Genomic DNA, 26014 nt, shown 5'->3' with positions numbered 1-26014 from the left:
GAATATCTGTGCAATTAATTGTTACCATTTTGAAATGTATTGTGTCGGTATTTTCCTTAGTGGGTTGTGCAAGCCGCTATTCTGAATAATGATTTTCATAGCAGAGGGTAGCAGGCACTGGGGATGAGTTCATGGAAGCAAAAGTTTGGGAACCACTGCTCCAGTCCTTCCCCATGTCTCTTCCTTATTTTCAGACATGACTGCGATACTACCTTTTTGTGAGACCCACCTTGATTCCATGCTATGTTCCCTTGGAGGTTTTGAAGGCTCCCCTTGGAGGGCAGATTTGCTTTCCCTCACATGTGATCACAGCCTTGAATTGTCATACAGTGGTACCTCTGGATGCGAATGGGATCCATTCCGGAGCCCCGTTCACATCCTGAAGCGAACACAACCGTGCGTCTGCGCGTGCGCGGGTCACGATCCGCTGCTTCTGCACATGTGCGTGATGCCATTTTGAGCGTCTGCGCATGTGCGAGCAGCGAAACCCACAAGTAACACACTCCATTACTTCCGGGTCACGGCGGAGCGCAACCTGAAAATGCTTAACCTGAAGCTACTTCAACCCAAGGTATGACTATATTTGCTTTACCCTGATTTATGGCCTCACTGTCAAGAGCCCAATCCAGACTGAGATCTAGAGGTTGCACCAGAATGTCCAGTATTTTGCAGCAGGGATTCAAGGGCATGTTAGGTTTGCACATCTAAAGTGGATTAAAGCACCCTGTTGCAACTAATACACTTAAAAGAGACAACAACTGGAATTTTTGTGGTTTGGAAAGTGATGTGGAAATGCATTGAAAAGTGTCGGCTGGATGAATGATGAACAGGAAGACATGTAAATATGCCACACACAAAAAATCAGATTGGATGCTCGTTATCATATAGCCACTCTGAAAACAAATAAGAACAAATGCTTAATAAAGACTGGGCATAGCTTAACCAACATATGTAAGCAGATCAGGATGAATGCTAAATTAAGAAGTGGTTTCAAGGAATTCCGCTGCCCTTTGGAAAGGGTATGGCATGTTTATATCTCAGGCTTTTGTGTGCATTGGTGCTAGGGCTGCCTTTAGCTTCAGAATCAGGAAGAGAGGTTGATAGTATCAGTGTCTGTAATGGACAAACTGTATGTGACCTCTTGAGTGGTTAGGTCAGGCACAAATGAAGCTGACTTTCTGTCCTTGCCTGGTCAACAAGGCAGGGCTTTCTGCCTCCTGAACTGTTAGTCCCAGCAACAGAGTTCAGAGACCTGAAGATGGAATATTATGCACTTCAGGTCTGGTTCCAATTACTGTTGTCCATGTTGCTGATTTGGCCCTGCCAATCACAAGCCTAAATGCAGAGGGGAGTCCTGGCTACGCCCATAAACATGTCCTGAAAGAAGAAGAAGAGTTTGGATCACTACCCGAAGGAGTCTCAAAGTGGCTAACATTCTCCTTTCCCTTCCTCCCCCACAACAAACACTCTGTGAGGTGAGTGGGGCTAAGAGACTTCAGAGAAGAGTGACTAGCCCAGGGTCACCCAGCAGCTGCATGTGGAGGAGCGGAGACGCGAACCCGGTTCACCAGATTACGAGTCTACCGCTCTTAACCACTACACCACACTGGCTCTCAAAGAAGGTGCGGGATGAACCAAGGAGGTTTTGGACAGAGCTGGCTTGACGACAATGGCCCACGCTCAGGTAAACGCCCAACTGGATTGCTGTAGCTCATTATACCTGGGGCTGCCCTTGAAGACTGCTTCAATTCATACAGACTGTGGCTGCTGGAATTTGGACTGGTGCAGGTCAGTTCAACCAACATCACACTATTTCTAACAAAAACACCTGAAGGGGCACCTGTCAACCTGCCTGTTCTTTCAGATCTGTCCCTGTACCTTCTCCATGATGTCCCACCAGATGTATGTATGAAGTTCATCTACAAGACACACACACACTCACACACACTCACACACACACACACACACACACACACACACATGGGGGGGAGAGAGAGAACATATGCAGAAACAGTATGGTGCAGTGGTTAGAGCAGAAGCAGGAAACCTGAAGCCTTCCAGATGTTATTGAGCTAAGTTACCACCATCCCTGAGCATTGGCCATGCTGGCTGGGGTGGGTGGAAGTTGAAGTCTAAGGGCTTTGAGGGGGAGGCTTTGGGTGATGAACTTAGGTCAGGGAACCCCAGATTCAGATCCCCACAGGGTTAAGCTGGGCTAGTCACTGACTCACTGCTTTAAAAAGTTGTTGTGAAGATAAAGGGGGAGGGGGAAGAGTCATGTATGCCTTGCAGGGAAAGCTGGTGATACAATAAATGTAATAATCAAAAAATTAATAATGATAAAAATATAAGCAAACCTTTATTTGTTCTGGTTCCCTTCCACTCATTTCGTTTATTCCTTCCCTCGGGTTACCGACCTTTAAAGTTAAGATCCTAAACGATTTGCAGTTATAGCTTGCACATCTACTGATTTATCTATTGTGAAGAGTGTATAAAGGCAATGAAGAAAGATTAAAATGAAAAAGAGGAGAGGGAGGCACTGGCGGAGGAAGAGGAGTGCGGGGGGAGCGCACCGCCCCCGGCTGCACGATTCCAGTGGGGTGCCATCGCGGCTGCCCCCCCACCCGTGCTGGGCGCCATACCCCTGCAGGTAGCATGCCCCGCCCCTGGGATGCACACCAGCCCCACCCCCTCCTGCTCTCCGCCACTGGAGGGAGGGGAAAGAATCAGAAACACCCCCCTTTGTTGTAACTGAGCAAGTTCAAGGCTGACACTGTGATCTAAACCACAGAGCCTACGGCTTGCCGATCAGAAGGTCGGCGGTTCGAATCCCTGCGACGGGAATCCCGTTGCTCGGTCCCTGCTCCTGCCAACCCAGCAGTTCGAAAGCACGTCAAAGTGCAAGTAGATAGATAGGTAGCACTCCTGCAGGAAGGTAAACAGTGTTTCTGTGTGCTGCTCTGGTTCGCCAGAAGCGGCTTAGTCATGCTGGCCACATGACTTGGAAGCTGTCTGCGGACAAATGCCAGCTCTCTCGGCCTATAGAGTGAGATGAGTGCGCAACCCCAGAATCGTCTGCGACTGGACCTAATTGTCAGGGGTACCTTTACCTTTAAGCACCACTGAACTTAGTGGGAGTTCAGTTTCGTTTTCAAGGACTGTGCTGTTAGGCTGTCTTAAAGTTTCAGCTGTATTTTAATTTCCCTGTTTTTGCCTTTGTTCTTTGTAAAAAGAAGAAAGAAAACAGTTTCAATAAACAGTTGTGGACAATGAGCAGAACTAAGCCTGAGCAACTGCAGGCTCAGAACCATGACTGAATGAGTGCTGAACTGGGACCATGACAGACTGAATGCACAATGGATTCAGAGGGCAAATGCAAGTGTTAATTCAGTATTACAGCAGTCCTCCCACAGTGGAGTTTATTTGCTGTCTACATTTGTCGATTTGTACATCTTGGCTAGCAATATCCTATGCCCGCTTCCCTAGGAGTAAGCCCTGTTGAACTTAATTGCCCTTGCTTTTGAGTAAGCATGCATAGGATTGTACTCTTAACTTGACTGAGCAATTGCTAGGTGTTTACCCAAGTGCTTTTTCAGGCAGCACAGATCAAGCCCCAATAAGCAGAAGGGGTGATGTACATTGATTTATTTCCTTGCCATCTAAAAGTTTCCAAGCATTCCCAACTTGGAAAAGCACACACCAGACTTTAACACATCCAGTCCCAGTAAACAGCAGCCGTCGAGGCAGCCTCTCCCTGCTTTCCTCCTCACCCCCACTTAGTGCCAAGTGACTGTTTTGATCCTGTCTAATGGTGCTGGTGCTAGTAGCTCTGCCTCTTATCAGGAGGCTCCTGCAAAAATTGCTTTCAAATTGTTTTAAAATTGGGTTTTTACTACCAAGCTTCCAAAGTCGAGACAGCCAGGCTCTAAATGAGAAAAGGGTTTTGGAAGGGATGGGTGGGAAGGAGGGGGTGAATCTGGGAAAGGGAAAGATAGAGATGAGACCCAGAGGATCACATGAGCTCCTAACGGCGCAGAAATGTAAAGGGAAATGTTAGAGCATCTCAGACTTGGCAGTCTTGCATCAGACTTGGCTCCCAGGTGCTTAAGGCAAAGGAAGATAGGAGTGATCTGAAAGTCCTACTAAGTCCATTCACCTTTTATCTGGTGTACGGCGTTGCAGCCAGTCAGCCAAGCCTCAACAGTTTTCCGGCGTAGGGGGAAGGTACACTGCCTCTCCCCACCCCTACGTCACAGCCAGTCGTGTCATCTGTGTTGGGCACAGCCCCAGCCAATCTGCTGCCAGGGCAGGTTTGGCCATGGACCATTTAATCTTGGCGTGGCCGGCTGGCTCCCTCTTCCTTACCTCTTCGTCGGATCACCCTGCCCAGCCACACTCTTGTCATGCTCTGCTCTGATATGACCTTGCTATGGCAATTGTTGGTCGCCATGTTGTTGGGGCAGGGTAGGATTTTTTCTCCACTTGGCAAACTGGCACTGGCCATTGGGTTTTCACCTACCTAGTAGCAATCATCACAACTTTTGTGAGGTTAGGCATTGGGTAAACTTTTGTTTGTTTGGAGGGGAGGTTGTTGCCTTCGCCTGCCCCTCCTCAGTAAGGGTATCCGGTTAAAGGGAGCTGAGGTGTGGATCCTGTCCAAAGCGTGGACATGGGCTAGGGCCATGTCACAACCCCCATGGGGACCCCTTGCGGCACCACTATCTGATGTAAGTTATAGGGCACCCCCTATCGGTAGTTTACGCTTCCGTGGACTCCCTGCAGACAGGCAGGAGTCAAGATACAGCCTGGCTTCACCCCAGTGCCTAAGCCAAACTGCTCGCATCTGCAACCAATAAAGTTGTGGCCTATTTGAACCCATAAACCAAAATATTCTGTCAGTGTGTTTTATTGTTCTCCGGGGAACTTTGTGGCTCAGGCGCCTTGACATGCAAGTCTAACCTCTCTGTTGTTTTGTGTGCACCCCAATCTCTGAGTGGTGAGAGACTCCAAGAGTGCTGCTGAAGGTCCATGGAGTAACTGTTTTGATCAGGGATACAGACTATGAGGGATGCAGGTGGCGCTGTGGGTTAAACCACAGAGCCTAGGACTTGCTGATCAGAAGGTCGGCGGTTTGAATCCTCACAACAGGGTGAGCTCCCATTGCTTGGTCCCTGCTCCTGCCAACCTAGCAGTTCGAAAGCGTGTCAAAGTGCAAGTAGATAAATAGGTACCGCTCTGGCAGGAAGGTAAATGGCGTTTCCATGCGCTGCTCTGGTTCGCCAGAAGCGGCTTAGTCATGCTGGCCACATGACCTGGAAGCTGTACACCGGCTCCCTCGACCAATAAAGCGAGATGAGCGCTGCAACCTCAGAGTCGGCCACAACTGGACTAATGGTCAGGGGTCCCTTTACCTTTACAGATTATGAATGGTGGATTGCTCATTTAAAGCATTTTTTTAAAATAATATTTTATTAAGTTTAACAATAGAAAAGTAGAACAATAAAAACACAGAGAAAATATAAAACACAACAAACTTTCACAATACATAAAATACAAACATTTAACAAGGGGGAAAAAAGAACAATCAACACACAAAACGTAAAATAAGAAAAACACAAATCACTCTTTTCTAATTATTCATCTTCAATTAACTTATTTTCCTGACTTCCTCATGCCTCCCTTTTTTATATCCCTTTTTAACAATTAGTTCAGCAAATTCATATCCTACTACTTTGTCCTTATATATTAAAGCATTTAAACCAGCAAAGGTGAATTTAGATCCACAGAACTGGCATGTTTATAAGTGCCACACAATGGTCATTCTGCACTTGCAAGAAATTGATGCCTTAGTGTGGCAGCACCTACACTTAGGGACACTCGGCCCATTGATATCTAAACAGCTGTCACAAGGAAAATGGAGCAAGCTTGCTTTCTGCTGCTCCAGAAAGAAGGATCAGAACCAATGGATTCAAATTATGAGAAAGGAGATTCCAACTAAACATGAGGAAGAACATGCTGACTGCAAGCGCTGTTTGACAGCGTAACTCATAAGGTGGGGCCTCTCATTCATTGGAGGTTTTCAAACAGAGGCTGGATAGCCATCTGTTAGGGATTCTTTAGCAGGGGGTTGGGCTAGATGACCATTGAGGTCCCCTCCAATTCTCCAGTTCTATGATTCTAAGGTTTTTTTTTTTTTTAAAAAACTACTGACTTAATTTTTATATTTTTATATAACTTATTTCTAATGTTTGTTTTTTATTGGCATTTTTAATGAATGTTTTAGACAGGTGACTAAAGCTTGGTCATTTTGTCTGGTATATAAATTTAGTTAACCAAATAATGGCTAGATGGTGCTGTGTATAATTCTGGGTTATTGTTTAAGGTCATTGTGATTCTGGTCTACTACTGAATTGCACAAAACTGAAAATACTAATTGTGTCTTTTGTTTCTACCCCTGAATGGTATGTCTTGTTCATTAAATTTGCATTATCTTACATTTTTTCCTCGACATCTCACAAAGGAACCTTTGTTGAGGTTTTGGATGTATGCCCATGTAGTTAAACTATAATTGTTTGATTAAAAGGCAGACGTCTAATCAACAAAACTTAGCCCAAGGATCACGGACTGGCAGACAACAGCCTGTATCCAACCCTTGAGATTACTTTCCGTGTTCCTCAGAAGCCCTGCTAAATTTTGCAGAAGGCACCGTAAAATGTTTGTCCACAGTTTCACTCACAGATAGAAAGGGAGGGAGAAGGATTCATGTTGTCAGAGATGGAGATCTCCTACAATGTAATGCTACACCTCTCTCTTTTTCAATTTTGTAGATAATAGGTTGTATCCAATGCAGCACTAAGTTAAAAGTCTCTTAGCGATACGTTTTGCACCAGTGGAACCTTGTTGTGCAACAGAATGCATAAGCAGGTTGCTGGTAACGTTGGCTTTGTCCAGATCTTACAGCATAGTCATTTCAAGAGGGGCTTGTCACCCACAGCAGTGCTGCCAGCCTTCAGCCAGCCTGCCCAAGATGGCTCCCAGTCTTCCTTCTTCTTCCCAGAATTCTTGTCACCTCACCTCACGCCCAGTTACCCTGGCAACTGTCCAAACCCCCAGTCACACCTCACGGCAAAGGGTGGATGACATTTCTCTTGCATTGCCAATGGCTCTCAATGGCTCTGTATTGTTTCTTAATGGCCCCAGCTTGGCCGGGTCATTTTGCATAGGCAGCTTGTAATTCTCCCTTCACATCCCAAATAATCAAAATCCTAACATTTATTAATTTCCAGGGTTTAAGGGGTCCCCCTCCAAGTCCACAACGGTATTTAAATTGGCCATTCCTGCCTTTATTTAGCTGAGAGCCCAGAGCTTGCGTTATAGGCAGGCTCAGGGTTTAAGAGTTTTTTTTCTGCCACAGGTTCAACCCAAACTCCCCACCCATCGTCTCTGACAACAGGGGCACAGTTTAAGCAAGTTTATAATGAGAGCCAAGCTTTCTCCCAACAGATGCCTTTGCAGTAATATCCTGAAGTGGCAAGTGAATGGAATAAATCAGCTTTTACTAACCCATAAACTCATAGAGGGGAATGTAAACCAATTTTGAGTCTCGCCGAGGTGCACTGAGATTTCACAGCGTGGCACAAAGCTTGAGTGGGTCCCAAAATTGCTCTCAAGCTACACAATCCATCTTTCTCTTGCGGGCTGCGGCCAGGAAGGCTGTCATTAACCCTGAAGTTTACGGAGCACACACAAACCTATTCACCTCCCTCCCCCGCCCCCAACACACAAATACTTTGGCACAAAGTCAGAGTACTTTATATATAGATAACAGCCAGGGTTCAGAAAGTTGCATATGTCCAGGAAAGAAGTTTATGCTCTTTCGGTGACAGTTTTGAGAGTAGACCCCGCCTTTTGGAAGTCCCCCAGGTTCACGCATACAAAAGTCAGGTCAGCTTTCCATCACACTCTCCTGTCACACTGTAGTGTGAGCAAGATATAGAACCCAGAACAGGTTTATGAAGAAGAGCAGGGGTCGGCAAAGTTTTTTGTGGCTTGGGCCAGTTCACGGTCCCGCAGGTGCTGCAATGGGCCGGAGTGTGCAAAAGCTATTTCCGGCGCTCCTTCCAGCGCAGAGGAGGCGTGTGCAGTTTCCCATTGGCTGCAGGAGCTAGCCTGGAGGTCCAAAGGAAGTTTGTGCAGAGGAGCAGGAAATTGTACAGAGGATGCAACTTAAGACTTATACGTCTAAACATCAAAGAGTAAGAGAGAAGTCAGCACAGTGATAGAGGTAAAACTTATAAAAACCATTTCCAACTCCTTGGAAGATTCCATCAATGGTGTCTCCGAAATTTTTTACATATCACTTGGGAAGACAGGCAAACTAATGCCAGTGTACTGGATGAAGCAAAGATCACCAGTGTTGAAGTAATGATTCTTCAACATCAACTTTGTTGGATTGGTCATGTTGTTCAGATGCTTGATTATCGTTTTCCAAAGCAAATACTCTATTCCAAACTTAAAAATGGAAAGCGTAATGCTGGTGGTCAACAAAAGAGATTTAAAGATTCCCTCAAGGCAAATCTTTAAAAATAGAGTATAAACACTGACAATTGGGAAACACTGGTCTGCGAGCACCTTTACCAAAGGTGTACTGGACTTTGAAGACACTCGAACTCAGGACAAAAGGGAGAAATGTTCTAAGAGGAAGGCATGTATGGCAAACCCTCACTGTGATCAACCCCTGCCTGGAAACATATGTTCCCACTGTAGAAAGATGTGTGGATCCAGAACTGGCCTCCACAGTCACTTACGGACTCACTGCTAAGACCATGTTCATGGAAGACACTCTTACTTGGCTGCAAGGGATCGCCAGAGAGGAAAGGAGAGGTAAAAGGATAGTCTAGGAAGCTGAAGGTCCCTTATTCTGCCTTAACCGCTGCAAACCCCTCTTAGCAAGCTGAGTTGCACCCAAATGTCCATCACAAGACTGGGAAGACTGGCTCGGTGGAGCAGAGAGGACGTGAAGCACTGTCTTTCCATAAACAATGGCCAGAGGGTATACCAGAGAGATGCAGGCAAGGCAATCAGAGTTGCTGACATGGATCAGGGAATCTGTGCAGAGGATGCAATGTGAGTCTGCCACCTGAGGATTAGTTTGTTCTTGCTGGCTGATTGGGATGCAGACATTAGCAATAAGACACACAGAGAGACGAGGAAGAGTGTTCCTAGCTAGCCCTATGGCTCAGCTGAGCAGATCTACGCTGTGCTGCAAAGTTGCCAGTTCTGTGTCACTGAGCAGCTCCTGAAGCCACTGCTGAGAAGGAGGCAGTAGCCTGCAGGCTCTTGTTTTCCGGATCAATAAACAAAACCAGGCTGTGGTTTGTTCAAAGATGCCAAGAAGGCCTCAACCCTGTCCTGGGGGCTGTGTTCAGGGAAGAGGGATGATAAATGCGCTTTCAGTGGGTCTGTCCTTGGAGCTGGTCCAAAGGCACCACCACATGTTTTAGTGAAATCACATATATTTGAAACACCGTTGAAAAAGCCTGCAAGCACCCCATTCTACCTCCACCCCGCCCCCGCCCCTTTTGTGATGTTTTTGTGATGTTTTCGGGTCACTTCCAGGTTTGGCGCACTGCATGTGTCTGTGGTTGTGCCCATCTTGGATGCGCCTAAAATGCATCACTGCCATAGCTGTCAACATTTCCCCTTTTTAAAGGGAAATTCCCTTATTCCGAATAGGGTTCCTCGCAAGAAAAGGGAAAAGTTGACAGCTATTATCACTGCCTGTAATGAATCCGTGCTGATTCTCCTCCCCTGCCCCCAAAGTGCCCTCTTGCTCTGCTTACATGAAGTTAGAACATGAGAACATCGCCGCAGCCCTGCAGGATCAGGCCGGCGGCGCATCGAGTTTGGCATCAAGTTCTCCTGGTGGCCAGACAGATGGCCAGTTATGGGAAGTCAGCAAGCAGCTCCTGAGCACAAACGCCCTCTCCCTACTTGTGATTCCCTGCAACTGGTATTCAGGGGCCTCCAAATAAACAATGCTCCCAAAACGAGTGGAAATGCATCACTGACAAAGGAGAACAAAAGAAGGTCCTCATTTGTCTAAAACGTGCTCATTTGTATGCATAGACACAGATTTAGAAATAATGAGTCTAATTTAAATAGAAATGCAGTCCATCTAGCCATAGCAGGGGAGACTGTGGCCAGGTGACCTCTGTGTGTGCCTGCTTGCTCAGTTTGCTATTCTCCAGGGGCTCAGTTCTGATGGGCACCTTCAAGCTTGCCCTCCCTCCCTCATCTTCTTTATCTTTCAGACAGACTTGCAGGCCCTCCAAGTGCCCCTATTTTCCTGGATTTACAGAAGCCGTCCCGGTTTCTGATTTAATCCCAGAATGTCCCGCGTTTCCTTAGGACACCCCTATTTTCATCGGGGAAATGTTGGAGGGTATGGAGTTATGCGACCCTCCCAAACCAAGGAGATAAGTAACTATACAACCTTTAGAAGACATCTGAAGGCAGCCCTGTATAGGGAAGGTTTTTTAAAAAATGTTTAATGGTTTATTATGTTTCTATATATGTTGGAAGCCACCCATAGTGGCTGGGGCAACCCAGGGTGGATCTACACACGGGGGGGGGGGGGAACCACTATAAATAAGTCAGAAATTAAATTGTTATAACAAAAGGGGGGGGGAAATGCTATGGAAAATGGCTTAGAAATTTATTTTTTGCTCTCTGGTGCCATCTGGTGTTGCATGTTTATAACACATTCAAAACACTGTTTCTTGACTAATGTAACTGAGTCCCATGTTAGATAGGCAGGGTATAAATAATAAAAATGGGACGCGGGTGGCGCTGTGGGTAAAACCTCAGCGCCTAGGACTTGCCGATCGCATGGTCGGAGGTTCGAATCCCCGTGGCGGGGTGCGCTCCCGTCGTTCGGTCCCAGCGCCTGCCAACCTAGCAGTTCGAAAGCACCCCCGGGTGCAAGTAGATAAATAGGGACCGCTTACCAGCGGGAAGGTAAACGGCGTTCCGTGTGCTGCGCTGGCTCACCAGATGCAGCTTGTCACGCTGGCCATGTGACCCGGAAGTGTCTGCGGACAGCGCTGGCTCCCGGCCTATAGAGTGAGATGAGCGCACAACCCTAGAGTCTGGCAAGACTGGCCTGTACGGGCAGGGGTACCTTTACCTTTACCTAAATAATAAAAATATCATTTTCATTAATGTAATGGAATAGGACGTCTCTGTTTTCATCAGAGAAATGTTGGAGGATATGGACTTGAACTGGAACTCTTCCTTCAAATGTAGTAGGGATGGGGGACCTTTTTCAGCTAGAGGGCCACATTTCCTTCTGGGCAACTTTCCAAGGGCTGCATGGCAGTGGTGGGCGGGGCCTGGAGCAAAAGTGGGTGGAGCCACAGGTGCTAATGTCACCTTTGCTCATAGGCTGGTTTCCACACACATTCAAGAGCCCCTCTTTTTTTCTTCCTTCCTTCCAGGCAAGCAAGAAGTAGGACCCAAGTTGGAGGACAAATTCCAGCAAGGCAAAAACACTCAAGGAGGGTGTGAAGCAGGGGCAATGAAGGGGTATGGCCTGGAGAGAATCCTGAGGACCAGATAGAGAGGCCTGGAGGGCTGCATATGGCCCTCAGGTGTGAGGCTCTCCATCCTAGAAATAGAGGACCCTTTCAAATACAGTGGTACCTCGGGTTAAGTACTTAATTTGTTCCAGAGGTCCGTACTTAACCTGAAACTGTTCTTAACCTGAAGCACCACTTTAGCTAATGGGGCCTCCTGCTGCCGCTGCACCGCCGGAACACAATTTCTGTTCTCATCCTGAAGCAAAGTTCTTAACCTGAAGCACTATTTCTGTGTTAGCGGAGTCTGTAACCTGAAGCGTATGTAACCTGAGGTGCCACTGTAGTGGAGAATTCTTATGACAACCCTTCAAATAGAAGATTGTCTTCGGTAAAGAAGGTCATGTGGCTAGGTAAAGTAAAGGACCCCTGACCATTACTTCCAGTCGTGGCCGACTCTGGGGTTGCGGCACTCATCTCGCTTTATTGGCCGAGGGAGCCGGCGTACAGCTTCCGGGTCATGTGGCCAGCATGACTAAGCCGCTTCTGGCGAACCAGAGCAGCGCACGGAAACACTGTTTACCTTCCCGCTGGAGTGGTACCTATTTATCTACTTGCACTTTGACGTGCTTTCAAACTGCTAGGTTGGCAGGAGCAGGGACCGAATAACGGGAGCTCACCCCGTTGCGGGGATTCGAACCACCGACCTTCTGATCAGCAAGTCCTAGGCTCTGTGGTTTAACCCACAGTGCCTCCCGTGTCCCAAATAGAAGATTGTCTTCGGTAAAGAAGGTCATGTGGCTACCATAATGCATAGCCCTTTGACAGTCGAGGAGAGTAACTGGTTCTGAGCTCAACTTACTGGCAGGGAGGGCTCATTTAGACAGAATGCAAGGCACCCAGGGTGGTATTTGGCAAAGAGCTTCTACCACTTTGATCCAGAGCACTCGTGGCAATTTGTTTCCCTCCAAATAATGGAGTCAGCATTGCAGCTTAGAGAACATTCAGGCATTCAGTCCTCCTTATCCCAGTACTTTCTCGATGAACATAAACATGTTTCCCATTTCAGGTTTGTCTTTATGGGGAAACAAACACCCAGCTGATGTGTAAACAACCCAGTTAGCAGAGACATTGGTCCGTGGTAAATCTGCAAAACCAGCTTATTATCCGCAATGCTAATTAGCCAGGGAGAAAAACGATCCCGGGATCCTGCTGGAAAGGCACAGAGGTTGTGGGCTGGAGGAAGAGGAGAACGAAAGCATCAAGAGCAGCTTCTTTCTGATCCCATCCTTCACATTCACTGCCTTGTGGGTAGGCATGACACGCAAGAGAAAAGAGCACCTATTGAAACTGTCAGGGCTGGGCCGTGGGCATCAGTCTAGAGAAAACTGAGAGCCAGGGACTGGAGGCCCAGCTGCACTCTGCATTTAAAGCACTATGATCCCACTCTAAACAGTCGTGGCTCTCCTCAAAGAATCCTGGGAACGGTTGTTTGTTAATTGTTAGGGGAAGCCTACTCCTGTTCTAGAGTTCTCAGGTCCTTTCCATCCAATATCAGAGACTGGCTTTTAGTGTTGTGCTACCCACCCATAGGGATGCGGGTGGCGCTGTGGGTTAAACTACAGAGCCTAGGACTTGCCGATCAGAAGGTCGGTGGTTCGAATCCCTGCAATGGGGTGAGCTCCCATTGCTCCGTCCCTGCTCCTGCCAACCTAGCAGTTTGAAAGCACGTCAAAGTGCAAGTAGATAAATAGGTACCACTCTGGTGGGAAGGTAAATGGTGTTTCTGTGCACTGCTCTGGTTCGCCAGAAGCGGCTTAGTCATGCTGGCCACATGACCTGGAATCTGTACGCCGGCTCCCTCGGCCAATAAAGCGAGATGAGTGCCACAACCCCAGAGTTGGCCATGACTGGACCTAATGGTCAGGGGTCCCTTTACCTTTACCCACCCATTGCAATGTGCTCCCATTTGTATATTGGACAGGTGCAATCTCTGCCATCTTTTGGACACCTATTGAAGACTTTCCTCTTACAACAAGCCTTTTAAGTGGAAATATTCATCCCATTCTACATTTGTATTCAAACTTTTTTTAATATAAAAAAACTGTTTTGATATATGGGATTTTTTTAAATGGTTGTTTTGTTTTTGCATTGTTTTTAATTGATTTTACACTGTTTTTATGGTTGCTAACTGTTTTGTTTATTTTATTGTAGTATTGTTTTAGTGTAGTAACTCACTCTGAGACCTTATGGGAAAGGGCAGGTAAGAAATCTTACGAATGGGTGGGAGGGTGGGAGCTGTAGTCCACCAACATCTAGAGGACCATAGGTTCCCCATCCTCATCTTGCACCCCCATGTTAGGAGGCTAGCGGTCCTGCTTATTAATGGTCAAAGAGGAAGCAGGGTTGCTAAGCAACCAGCCTTTGAAAAGTCTGTCTGGGAAAACTTTACTCTGCTAAGAAACCAGCAGAGGTATCCTATAAAGCATGTAAGCTCCAGATGCTGGCACACTTTGCCCATGCCTGGCTGTTTCATTAAAAAATTAAAATAGAATTGTGCCCCACCTTTTGTCAAGATGGCCTTACAGTGCAAAGAAAGAGAGAGAGAGAGAGAGAGAGAGAGAGAGAGAGAAGGGAAAGGAAAGGAAAGGAAAAAAGAGAGATGCAAAAATATAATAAAATGGCAGAGGCAACAGATTAAAAAATTAAAACAGAAATAGGAAGTTGTGGAGTGGGATACAGTAGGTAAAAGTCTTTAATAAAAGGACCTTAATACCATTAGAAGCCGTTGAATTGATGTGGGGATAGGACAGACTTCAGATGGCTCCTAAAAAGAAACAAAGAAGGGCACCATGTGGATATATTTGTGGTTGAGCTCCCATAATCTGGGGGCCACCACAGGGCAGGCCCTCGTTCCGCACAGCTGGCCTCTGAATGTGTGGGCACCTAGAGATGGGCCTTGGATGATTATTTTAAAAGGTAGGAAGGCCAAAATTTGAGCCTGCAGTCCTTGAGGTTCTGTTCTCCTTGACTCTGCCCCTTGGTCTTGCCAGCAGGGAGAAGAAAGTCACAAGTCAGCAATACTGTAGGCTGAAGGCATCCTGTGCATGTTCAGATGCACCTTGGTACGTTGCCCCCCTTGTGCGTCCCACAGTGTCAGAGTCAGGTTCTGTGACTGGTCACTGGTAAGCTCTGAAGCTGAATGTGGCTCTTGGGGACTTTCTGTTTGGTTCCCAGGGCTCTTCCTAGGCCACATCCAAGCCACGCCCCCTCCCAGAGGCCACACCCTCTTTGAATGCTTCTGCCTGGCTGAATGCGCAATCCAAAAAGCGATAATGCCCCTGGCTTGCTTGGAAAGAGGATGTGGAGCTGTGCATGTGCATAAATCCCTGCGTTTGGCATAGCTGGAATGTCACAGTAGTATAGGGTTGAGATATGTGTGTGTGTGTATACACATATATATACATCAAATGGGCTGCCATACATCTGGATTTTCCCAGACATTTCAGCGATTTCTGCCCTGACACTTTCCGATGATCAAATCCCGGCTATGTACAGGAAATTCTGGACTTATGGCAATCCTACTACTGTACCAAGGTTTGAGCCACACCTATTGCTCCGCCCACTCTTGTATCTGGCCCCGCCTACCCCAGCACAAGGCCCCTGGAAAGTTGTCCATGCGGGAATGAAACCCTCTGGCTGAAAAATCCCCTCTGCTTTTCTATAAATAGCAATTCAAAGATGTGACGAATTGTGCTCCTCCAGAGAACTCGACCCACCTATGGACTTGCGGATTTGAACCAGACCTCCTTTTACACTCTCTGTGCAAGCGAGGAGACTTGGGTGTGTCAGGCACCCACATATCAAGTGCGAAGGCCCAATTTGCAGATACTTAACGTGGAGAAGCAATAGCAAGAAAATAGATTGGAAACACAATAACAGATTGAGAGTGTTTCTCAATTCCAGAAAGGAGTTTGGGTTTGGCCGCGAAAAAAGAGAAAATTGCACCTTTACCCATTTGCTGCCCTCCGAGTTGTTACGGTGCCGTTTAGCGTTTGGAGAACAAGACCAATTTGCTCATTGCCCTGATAGGATGTGAAAGGCAGGATGCTGGTTTACTGCAGAGCGATTGACCGCGCTCAAGCACTATTACTGATCCGCAGCTGTTAGTCAACGTTCCAAAACACCAAAGTCATTATTTGGAGCTGCCTGATAAGCAATTAGGCTGCGGGCGTATTACGAGTTAAATTGCAGCTCCCAAAATGTAGTCAGGGAAAGGAGGGGGAGAGAGAACATGCTACTCTATGTGTGTGATTTCTGACCCACCCCCCAATTCAGGCACCCATGACAGTAGAAAAGTGTAATGCATGCAGCAGCTCTCAGAGAGATGCAGACAGTCGGATAGACTGGGATGGAATGGCATGTGAGCAAGGACAGATTCTCAGCCCTGTATTCACTCTACAAATCACTTTGGGATGGGGATGCATTTTCAGGAGAGAAGCAGCAGTGGGGATGGGGGTGGAACTTAACCCTTTCCCTGCTCTCTAACTTTGGAATTGCAGCAGCAGATGAGGAAACTTAATCTTTTCCCTACCCACTAATTTGACCCTTGCAACCTCTCATCCTCAGCTATTTTGCCCACATTTCCCCTGACAATCCAGCTGGCTGAAAAGCAGCTGTGGGGAGGGAGAGGTTGTTTGTGGGGGACAATGCATAGCTTTGGGATGGTGATCTCTTCTGCCACTCTTCTCTCTAAACTGCCCTCTCTGATACTGCACTGTCCAGCAAACACAGTGCTTTTTGTTTATTTAAAATAGGGGTGGCTAATGTCCCAAAGGACATTTCCTCTGGCCGGCCCAGGCTCCATCCACCCACCCACACAGTGCTGGCATGGGTGAAGCCGAGAGCCCTGAAAGGACTGCAAATCACCCCATCCCTGATCATCAGATTGGCCATTTTGAGGATTGGAGAGCTGATCTGCATGGATCAATGGAGTTGGGTGTGTGTGGAAAGGGCTGTATGCCTGTATGTATATGACACATAAAGGTAAAGGAACCCCTGACCATTAGCTCCAGTCTATTTATCTACTTGCACTTTGACGTGCTTTCGAACTGCTAGGTTGGCAGGAGCAGGGACCGAGCAACGGGAGCTCACCCTGTCGTGGGGATTCGAACCACCGACCTTCTGATCGGCAAGTCCTAGGCTCTGTGGTTTAACCCACAGCGCCACCTGCGTCCCAACGTGTGACACATACAATAGTGTAAATGGGCACACCCACTTTTGGCCACACCCTTCATGGTCATGTGGACCTCAGAGGCTTATCAGTGAGTGAATGTAGTCCACGGACTGAAAATGGCTCATGACCCCCTGATTTAAATAATTTCTACTACCCTTCATCATATCAGACTTTGGGGTGATGGGATGACAGCATGGGAGGAAGACAAAACATTGAATTTCAGGGGGTTGGACTAGATGACCCTTGCAGTCCCTTCCATCTCTACAATTCTATGATTCTTTGAACACAACACAAGAAAACAGCGGATAGAAGTGTGAAAGAAAGAGTCAGCCCAGCTGTTTTGGATTCAAGGTGTTGCTTTGCCCTTCAAGAAAGAGTAAATACTGGAAGCAGGAAGAGAGAGTGAGAACAGGCATGGCCAAGGGGGGCAAGCGAGGCCGGCTGTGCAGAGATGGATAGGCAGCCTCTGATTTTCACCGAGGTGCTCCTCTCACTTGGTTGCAGTGGTTACACATATAAATGAGCATTAATTAATACCAAGACAGCTGCTTTAATGACTCTTTCTGCTTCTCATCTGTAACCTCCCGGCTCAGCAGGTGCCTGCCCTCTAACACAGCTGGGCCGGCTGCAAGCAGTTGCAGGGTGGATAATTCATTACCAAAGCATCGGCAGGTTAAACAAATAACCCTCCCCTGCCTCCCTTCTCCTTCCTGGTTGTTAATGGCCGGGTCTTTGTCATGCTTTCTGTTTTTGGAGGAAAGGTGTAGTTACAGTGGAGGTGCAGAAGGGGGCACAGCTCTCCCCTGTCATGACTCCCTGCTCTGGGGATCTCTGATGCACTCAGTAAATGTTTCTAGATCAGAGAGTTCACAAAGCTCTAGAGTGGCACAACCAGTTTGAGCTTAGATGGAAAGCTGGCTTGGCCACCTGACATTATGGAAAAAGCTAAAGCACCCCTCACTCACCTTTACATGACTGTGATGCAAGCTTTATGGGTAACTAATACTAATACAGTGGTACCTCGGGTTACAGATGCTTCAGGTTACAGATGCTTCAGGTTACAGACTCCGCTAACCCAGAAACAGTACCTCAGGTTAAGAACTTTGCTTCAGGATGAGAACAGAAATTGCACAGTAGCAGCGCGTCAGCAGTGGGAGGCTCCATTAGCTAAAGTGGTGTCTCAGGTTAAGAACAGTTTCAGGTTAAGAACGGACCTCCAGAACGAATTAAGTTCTTAACCTGCCGTACCACTGTAATAATGATATAATTTTATTATTTGTAACCCACCCATCTGAATGCCCCAGCCACTCTGAGCAGTTTCCAACATATATAAAACACAATAAAACTTCCCTATACAGGGCTGCCTTCAGGTGTCTTCGAAAAGTCAGATAGTTATTCCTTGACATCTGATGGGAGGACGTTCCACAGGGCGGGCGTGACTGTCAAGAAGGCCCTCTGCCTGGTATCCCTGTAGCTTTACTTCTCACAGTGAAAAGTGTGTATTTGCAGTAGGCACCTGGAGAAAGATTTGAGCAGGCATGCCAGTCGCTTGCTGACAGCCTTCCCCAGTTTCAACTATTTCTGTCTCTGTATCTAGGCATGTAAATTAGCATATGCAAACGTTATGTAAATATATGCAAAGGGACCATGAGGCTGAGATGGCCTCCTTATGCAAATGTACAAGCTCTTTTGTGTGCCTTTTGGGTGATGCATTTCTCATTTGGGGTGGAGGGCAAAGCAGAAGTAGCCATCTGAACCCACCGAGATTCTGCCTGAAATGACTCGTCTCTCTCTCTCTTAAAAAAATCATTTGCATAATGTGCAAAGTGCATTTCGATCATTATCTTGTCATCCCCTCACAATAACCCCTGGAGCAAGGTCATTCAAATGTCCAGTTTGTAGAGGAGGCGCATTTGTCCAAGGCGTGGGTAGGCAAACTAAGGCCCAGGGGCCTCATCCGGCTCAATCACCTTCTAAATCCGGCCCGCGGATGGTCTGGCAATCAGCGTGCTTTTACATGAGTAGAATGTGTGCTTTTATTTAAAATGCATCTCTGGGTTATTTGTGGGGTATAGGAATTCATTCCCCCCCGGCCCCCCACAAGGTCTGAGGGACAGTGGACTGGCCCCCTGCTGAAAAAGTTTGCTAACCCCTGAGGGCACGATTAAATCACATGGGGGGGATTTGCATGCACCTTTTTTCAGGCCTTTGGCTGTGATGCAAGCCTTGATCATGGGGCTTGAGGGTCATCACCAGGAGGCAAGGAGTTTAGCCGGTGTCCATCCATACTAAGCACTACCAGAAGAAGAGGAAACATAGGAAGAACTGGACAAACAGGCTTCTTGAACAACGATAGGTCAGATCAGGTCATGTGGTAGAGGTCTGTCCCCTTATAAAAGCATCTGGTTTGAATGACAAGAGGGCACTGTGCCCTGGTATTTTCCTTTTGCCCCATTCATACCTGATCATACCCCACACTGTTCTACCCCAGGGCCTTGCTTCTGAATGCCAGTTCCTGGAAACTGCAGGCGGGGTGGAGTGTTCGTGTGCTCAGGCCCTGTTTGTGGGCACCTGATTGGCTGCTCTGAGAACAGGATAGTGGACAATTGGCCTGATCTGGTTATGATAAATTTGAATCCAGGTACTTGTCTCTGTGGGACACGGGTGGCGCTGTGGGTTAAACCACAGAGCCTCTTGGGCTTGCCGATCAGAAGGTTGGCGGTTCGAATCCCCACAACGGGGTGAGCTCCCATTGTTCGGTCCCTGCTCCTGCCAACCTAGCAGTTCAAAAGCACGTCAAAGTGCAAGTAGACAAATAGGTACCGCTCCGGCGGGAAGGTAAACGGCGTTTCCGTGCACTGCTCTGGTTCACCAGAAGCGGCTTAGTCATGCTGACCACATGACCCGGAAGCTGTACGCCGGCTCCCTCGGCCAATAAAGGGAGATGAGCGCCACAACCCCAGAGTCGGCCACGACTGGACCTAACGGTCAAGGGTCCCTTTACCTTTACTTTTCTCTGTGTATCGACCTCCCAAACCATGGCCCACACCATCGTTTCTTGGCATTAAGAGCCCAGATCAATGGCCCATCTAATCCAGTATCCTCTTTCCCACAGTGGCCAATCAGATGGCTCCAGGAAGTTCCCACGGAGGCAACAACCCTCCCATACAGTTACTCATAAGCGATGCTACTTTTGTAGAAAAAGAGGTGCTGGAACTCGCCACAAAAGCCTCCCTTGTTTTTTTCAGAATGGCCATGGCACCCAACTGAAAAGTGCTGGAACCCACCCTGGCAAGTTTCAGCTGAAAAAAGCCCTGATGACAAGAACCTAAGAAGACCCTGGCTGCTGGATCAGGCCACTAGATCTAGCCCAGTATCTTGTTCTCACAGTAGCCAATCAGATGCCTATGAGAAGTCTGCAATCAGGACCTGAATGCAACAGTATTTGACATAGGAGCCAATTCCTACGGGCCGAGGTCACTTCAGCCACCCCAATAAAATATTTGAGGGGGCTGCCCCCCCAAGTTGATGGGCATTGCCATTCAAATGGTGTGTGCACACGCCACATCATGTGATTGATGATGTGCGGTGGGGCTCACCTGCTCCCCCACCCAATATTTTATTGACGTTGGCCCCCCTGGTATTTGGGGGCACAATATTGCTTAAGCCTTCAGTTCCTTTGCTGATGGCAAATCAACTGAATTTTTTTCAGAGTTCCATGTGCTTTGTACTGCCATTTTGGATGGGGATATTGCTAGCGCCCCTTGTAGGGGGGGAACAGTCTTCTTCTGCCATTTTCAGGATATTGTATGAATAGGAGATCTTTGCGTAATGCCATATCTGGGACATTATTCAAGCCGCATGTGTTGAATAATGAGCGTAGGAACTAGGAATCAATGTCTGCTTTTTCCCTTCCAGGGGAGCGGTGGATACTTAGGAGCCCGTCGGCACTCACCATGGTGTAGTAATTATGAGAAAGCCCCTATCGCCAACGACATGTGTTCTGTTTGTACGGCATGGGGCTCGTAGCTTGTTTAACAAAGCACAGAGTATTGTTCCGGCTGCAGCCATTACACTGCAAAATTGATATTGCTCATATGCGCAGGCCACGGAGATAAGGCGGGTGACTTCAGCACAATGTCAGGCGGTGATACCATCGTCACAGGGGGAAATTAAAACTCGGCGTGGCAGCGAAAGCTGATGTGCCTGAAGGAACATTGGTGGCTCCCCATGGGATTGGCAAGGGAGGGGTAGTCAGCTGCCCAGCCTTCAGGGATCCTTCTTCCACCACTAATGGGAGAGAGGAAGAGAGGGATCAAAGCAAGGAGGTCCCTGCAAACAAAGAGAAATCTACACTGCTCTTCATGTTACCCTTGTATTTCTAATACTGGGATTGTGCAGTTCAGCAGTCGGAAAATCCCCGTGGCATTTGGAGGGAGTGGAAAAGAGCAATTTCTGCAGATGGGGCTGCATGTTTATCAGAGACCCACCCTGCAAATGGCAGCTGCTTGTCCCCCTGGCTCCCTGTCAAGTTTCTTTGGCTCCGTGTCAGCTGTAATTTGTGCAGTGCAACTAATCTCAGCTGCCAGCAGGGGGGTTTCCGCATTTGCACCTTGCTCCTCAGCCAAAAAGACTTGGAGCCACTTACATCAAACAAGGCCTGCCTGCAGGCATTATAAGCCAAAAGACACAGCACTAAAGAAAAAGGGGATGGGGAGGAAAGAGGAAAAATCAAAACCCAGCACTAGTACTTAAAGTTAAGCAGTCATTTTTATTATGGCCTCCTTTCATTTAAAAGTTCAGGGACTGGAGGAGGCTGATGAAACTGGTCTTCACAGCACAGGTGCTGGAATGGGCTCTGCTTCCCAACTCTCTCCCTCTTGTAGCCTACTGGGATGCTCTAGCTGGTCATGTGATTTGCACTGTCTATGCCCTCCATGCTAACCCTTGTAGGCTGGCTGCTTCTGCCTTGAGTGGCATCACTTTGCCTCCAGTTGGTGCATCCCTCCCTCCCTGCCTTGCGCGTTCATGCCGCCTCCATGGCAGAAACAGACGGGGTTGCCACGTCACACACATGGATCCGTCAGAGAGACAGATGGCTCCACGAGACCCAGGGTGCATTAATGCAATTTTAATTAAACTGACTTTCTTAGCAACGTGGGCCTTGGGGAGTTAGAACACAGCAGAGCAAAACAGCCCTCCCAGAAGGAGTTGGCTCGGCTGCTTTCTCTCCCTACCAGACGTCATCCCAACAAGCATGGTGTTGGTGGCCCTAGCCTCATGTATATGGACATAATGGGGAAAATTGAAGCTTTTGTTTTTGTAAAGGAAGGGATTCTTCTTGCAAAAAGACTTGCAGGTAGTTTCCTCCCAACCAGGCTCAGTTCTGGTTTCAGAACCTGGGTGGGGTGAGGAGATACATTTGAAGGAGATCATCTGCTGTTGGGGGAGAGATTAGACACACCTTCCTATGGTCCCCTGCAAAGGTCTCCAGCCCCTGCTTTAGCTTTGCAAGGGAAACATAGAGTTGAACCCTCAGCCTCTCCCTTGGAGTATCCAGCTTGGCCCTTCGTGAGAAGCAAGAACTGGAAAGGCTCCAGCAGAGGATGTTGGACCATGTCAGAAAATTAGCACTGAGAAGACCAGGCAAGGACAACAAGAGCATTGGGAGTATAATCCTCACCTCGTTAAGGCACCTTCATGGGCTCAGTGTTTGTTTCCATCTTGCTTACCCATGGTCAAGGTGATGAAATCTCCATGGAACTTTGTGGAGTGAAGCCCCTGCTCTCAATTGTTCCTCCTTGACTTGGAGACTGATCTCGTGCCTATTTTGGACATCTGCAAAAAGATTGACCCTACATGCTTCCTGCCTTCCTTCTCACCACTGCCAACATAAAAGCCACCTTATTCTGATACCAACCATTGGTCCTCCTGTCTCAGTATTGTCTACACTGACTGGCAGTGGCTCTCTGGGGTTTCAGGCAGGAGTCTCTCCCACCCCTACCTGGAGATGCCCAGGATTTAACTTGGGAACTTCTGCATGTGTTGACTTCCTATTGGTGGAATGGTCCCCCTTCCCCCTCTCTGGACAAAGTCCCAGTGGCAGAACCGCTCCTTTATTTGCCACTTCTGAAAGCTTATCAGGAGATTGGCTCGACACATTTCCCAAGTCATCAAACGGGGGCACTCTCAGGAGATTTAATTGTAGCAGCCTTGTCTTCTTGCCCCATCGGGTTCTGGCTATTCCATCATCAATCAAGGGGAAGAAAGTTATGCTGTCTCTTCCTTCTCGCTACCCTCTGCATGAATTCACTTGTGTTGGCATCTCATGTGGTTGGGCTCCCTCAGCTGTACAGTAATCCACAACCAGTAAAGCCAAATTTCTGGGGATTTCAGGCCACTCAGTCTAGTTCAGTTGACTTCAGTTGGGATGAGAACCATTTTGAAGTCAAGTGCTCTGGATTAACAGGGAGAGCGTATGGATTGAGCTGCTGGTCTTTCTTCTGAGAAGATGGATGTTGCTTGCGCGTCCCAGCTCACCTGATTAATTACCTGGCATCTGGAGTTGCGAGTTGGTCCTTTTCGTTATCAGAATTCATTAAGCGAGAGGTGGGGGAGTGAACCCTACTGGGCATTTTGCATATAGAATGAGTTCAGCTCCGTTCTATCTGGAGTCAGGCACCCCCAGGCCTATATAAACATAGGTGTTGCATTAGTGAGCCTGCCTCCTTCCAGGCTCCTTCCAAGAGAACAACTTATTTAGTATTTATTTTAAATGTTTCTAAACTGCCCTTCTTCCAAATGGATCCCAAGGTGATGTACAATAAGAACAGGGAAACATAATCAGAAAACAAGAAGAAACTCCAAAAGGCAACTGGTAAAAACAACAGCCCAAAATATAAGAGTGAGTCTTAACTAGCCTCCGAAAATATTGCAATCGCAGTATTTCAAAGTTGGGTTGCCACCCCAGAAAGGCCACTCTCCTTCATGCAGCCTAGAGGTATTGTTAGGGAAGGTCAGGGGTTTTAGTCCCAGGTCTTCTTCATGGACTACTGGAACTCTCAGCCCCCTCTTAAAAACAACAAAAACTTACTTTGCTTACAGGGCAATGTTTCCTCTGAAACTAAGCCTAGATTTGCACCTATAGTATATGTATAAATTAGCACATGCAAATTGCATGCAGCTGAACTATGGCTTTTCCCTCAAGCTTTTGGAACCACCAATCATAGTATGCCAGGAGCTCTGGCTCTTAAAATAACAACTTTATTTGGACAGGCTTGAACTCCCTTTGAAAGAGCAGATATGAACCTTGGGGGGTATTAATGGATGCATATTTCCAATCAGAGAGACCCAAGTGACCTCTGCTACCCTGGCTACAGTTGTATCTGGATCGGGATCACTTGGGCACTGTTGTCCATCCATTGGTGACCTTGAGACTGGATTACAGCAATGTACTGTATGTGGGGCTGCCCTTGGGCATGGTCTGGAAGCTCCAGCTGTTGCAGAATGTGATGGCTTGCCAATCAGAAGGTCAATAGTTCAAATCCCCGCAATGGGGTGAGCTCCCGTTGCTCGATCCCAGCTCCTGCCAACCTAGCAATTCGAAAGCACATCAAGTGCAAGTTGATAAATAGGTACCACTCCAGTGGGAAGGTAAACAGCATTTCCGTGCGCTGCTCTGGTTTGCCAGAAGCGGCTTAGTCATGCTGGCCACATGACCCGGAAGCTGTACGCCAGCTCCCTCGGCCAATAAAGCGAGATGAGTGGGTGCAACCTCAGAGTCGGCCACGACTGGACCTAATAGTCAGGGGTCCCTTTACCTTTACCTTTATTCTACCAGGTCAGTTTCAAGGTTATTGCATTAATATTCAAGGCCCTTGACATCTTGGATGCAGATCATGCAGAGGAGCACTGTTAATTGTCCTGAGTGTCTCGGAAGAGGAACAAGCTCCAAACCAAGCATTTAGTGTTGCTGGTCCCTTGCTCTTGAATAGTCTTATAGCAGAGATTTGGTGGGCATCCTCACTTCTGATTGTCAGGGAATCCCTTGAAGACAAATATATCTCTCCAAAGGACTATGCAGCTGTTTAGGATTTTTGTAGATGGAGCCAGTCATTTTGATGATTATTCCAGGTTGCTTTCACGACGTTTTATGCCTCTTGCATTTGCTGATCTTGTTATACGCTGCCCCAAATGTTTTGCACGAGGGGCTGGGCTATAAATAATGCGTTAAGTAAATAAATTTGAATAAATTTGTACACCTCCTTCCATCATGTTGTTCAAGGTGGCTAATCATAGCTAATAAAAACACAATACACCGCAACAAAACACCACAGGAAAAAGGAACAACAGAAAAAATATCAAGCCAGCAATAAAACAATTTAAGAACAGGAGCAGCAAAAATATCATAAATATGTCATAAAAACTAGAAGGATCACAAATCAATTATGGCAAAGCAAGCAATAAAATCCAGCCTCTAAAGGCCAGTGGATTTCCTAAATAGGCAGAAAGCTGACGGGGTGGGTGGGGGGAATGAACCCCCACCATATCTATAGCTATCTATCTATCTATCATCTATCTATCTATCTATCTATCTATCTATCTATCTATCTATCTATCATCTATCTATCATCTATCTATCTATCTATCATCTATCTATCTATCTATCAATCATCTATCATCTATCTATCTATCTATCTATCTATCTATCTATCTATCATCTATCATCTATCATCTATCATCTATCATCTATCTATCATCTATCTATCTATCTATCTATCTATCTATCTATCTATCTATCTATTGCCGATGACACCCAACTCTATCTGTTGATGGATGGCCATCCTGACTCGGCCCCAGACACACTGACCAGATGTCTGGAAGCTGTGGCTGGATGGTTACGTGGGAGCCGGTTGAAGTTAAATCCTTTGAAGACAGAGGTCCTCTGGCTGGGACGGAGCGATATGGGATTGAGGGGGCAACTCCCATCTCTTGCGGGGGTGCAATTAGTGCCAGCATCGTCCGTTAAGAGTTTGGGTGTAATCTTCGATACCTCCCTCTCTATGGAGGCGCAGATTACAGCTATAACAAAGGTGGCATTTTTTCATCTCCGCCAAGCTAAGCAGTTGGCTCCTTATCTCTCTCGCCCTAACCTAGCCACTGTGATCCATACGACGGTCACCTCCAGACTGGATTATTGTAA

This window comes from Podarcis raffonei, chromosome 15 (assembly GCF_027172205.1).
Source record: "Podarcis raffonei isolate rPodRaf1 chromosome 15, rPodRaf1.pri, whole genome shotgun sequence".
NCBI classification, from domain to species: domain Eukaryota; kingdom Metazoa; phylum Chordata; class Lepidosauria; order Squamata; family Lacertidae; genus Podarcis; species Podarcis raffonei.
The sequence above is the reverse complement of the archived record's forward strand: the minus strand, read 5'-3'. Positions refer to the sequence as shown.